The sequence below is a fragment of the Myotis davidii genome, unplaced genomic scaffold (genome assembly GCF_000327345.1).
Source record: "Myotis davidii unplaced genomic scaffold, ASM32734v1 scaffold150, whole genome shotgun sequence".
Taxonomy (NCBI): Eukaryota; Metazoa; Chordata; class Mammalia; order Chiroptera; family Vespertilionidae; genus Myotis; species Myotis davidii.
Genome location: NW_006283437.1, coordinates 2,681,738 through 2,683,766, shown reverse-complemented (window position 1 = coordinate 2,683,766; position 2,029 = coordinate 2,681,738).

Genomic DNA, 2,029 nt, shown 5'->3' with positions numbered 1-2,029 from the left:
GTTTGCGGGGGGCGGCTGATCGATGTTTCTCTCTCATCGATGTTTCTGACTCTCTATCTCTCTCCTTTCCTCTCTGTAAAAAATTAATAAAATATATTTTAAAAAAAAACAATAGGTATAATTTTTATTGATTTACAAAAAATAGAAATAGTAATTATCTAAACTTTTTGCTCCTAAGTGGCTTTTCAAAATATCAGGTGCCTCTCTATAATAATAAAAGCATAAATATGCAAATCGACTGAATGGCCAAACAGTGGACCGTCCGGACTACCACACTTTGACACCCACTGGCACCAGGCCAGCCAAGGCTGGTGCGATGTGACTGGTCGGGGGCCCGGCCATTGCCCCATGATTGCTCCACAGAGGGAGGCCCAGGCCACTGACCAGTAGGCTGTGGCAGGTGGGTGGGGCCTCCCTCTGTGGGGCAATCGATCCTGGGGTTCCCAGACTATGAGAGCGTGCAGGCAGGGCTGAGGGACCCCTCCCCCAAGTGCATGAATTTCATGCACCAGGCCTCTAGTACTTGGTATAAGGATTTCTGGTGCCAAGAATTAACCAGTCAGTCACAATTTTATTATGCAACATGACAAATAAGACACAACTCTATTATATATGAAATTTGTCCACGGGTAGGATCCCTAGGCCTGGCTGACGATCGGGGCCGATTGGGGCCTTCCCCAGCTGCTGGCCAGGGCCTGCCTTCATTCCACACCAACCCCTAGTCGTCAAAACACATCAGAGCGAGCGATTGAACTCCTGGTCTCCCACTCAAACTCCCGAGGGGACATTTTGCATATTAGCCTTTTATATATAGATAGATAGTTCAAGAAAGGGCATTCACACCCCATGCCTATCGTTTTGGTGGCTGTTGTCATTTTTCATTTGATAGTTTAAGGAAAAAGAGGTCCGTGCTCCTGACTAAATAGTTAGATGCTGCATGTTGTAAAAGTCCCTGTGGACACAGGTTGAAAATCATGGCTCTACTGGAAGCCTTTCCTTCTCCCTCCTTCTCACCTATAGGATCCTTCAAACTCCCCTCCCCTGTTACTACACAGAGTAACTCAGCCCTGAAGTACCCATGCCCTTTGCCAAGAAGAGCCACCTTAGCAATCTTTTGGGCAAATGTCTCTCTACAAGCCTCAGTTTTATGATCTGTAAGAACAGTGCTAATAAAACCTACCTCATAGGGCTGGTGGGAAGATGAAATGAGATAAATTGCTCAATAAATACCCCTATTATTATTTACTAGAGGCCCAGTACACAAAATTTGTGCACTCGGGGGGGTCCCTCAGCCCGGCCTGTGCCCTCTCGCAGTCTGGGACCCTTGAAGGATGTCCACTTGCTGGCTTAGGCTGCTCCCCGGGGGATCAGGCCTAAGCTGGCAGTCAGACATCCCTCTGGCAGCCCGGGAACCCTCAGGGGATGTCCACTTGCCAGCGGGGAGCAGGCCTAAGCTGCAGTCAGACATCCTTAGTGCTGCTGAGGAGGCAGGAGAGGCTCCCGCCACCACCGCTGTGCTGGCAGCCATCAGCCTGGCTTGTGGCTGAGCAGAGCTCCCCCTGTGGGAGCGCACTGACCACCAGGGGGCAGCTCCTGCATTTAGAGTCTGTCCCCTGGTGGTCAGTTTGTGTCATAGTGACCAGTCATTCCCAGTGGTTCTGCTGTTTGGGTCAATTTGCATATTACCCTTTTATTATATAGGATAGAGGCCTGGTGCATGGGTGGGGACTGGCTGGTTTGCCCTGAAGGGTGTCCCGGATCAGGGTGGGGGTCCTGCTGGGGTGCCTGGCCAGCCTGGGAGAGGGGCTGATGGCTGTTTTCAGGCTGGCCATGCCCCCTGGTGACCCAAGCTCCCAGCAGCTTTTTTTTAAGGAAGTATCTGGGATTTGTTTATCTTCTATAATTGAAACTTTGTAGCCTTGAGCAGAGCCCAGGTCTGGCCAGGGTAGGTGGGAAGCTTGGCTTCCTCTGTTGCCAGGGGCAACCCAAGCCTCCTGCTCACTCCAGCTCATGGCCACGGCCAGCTGGC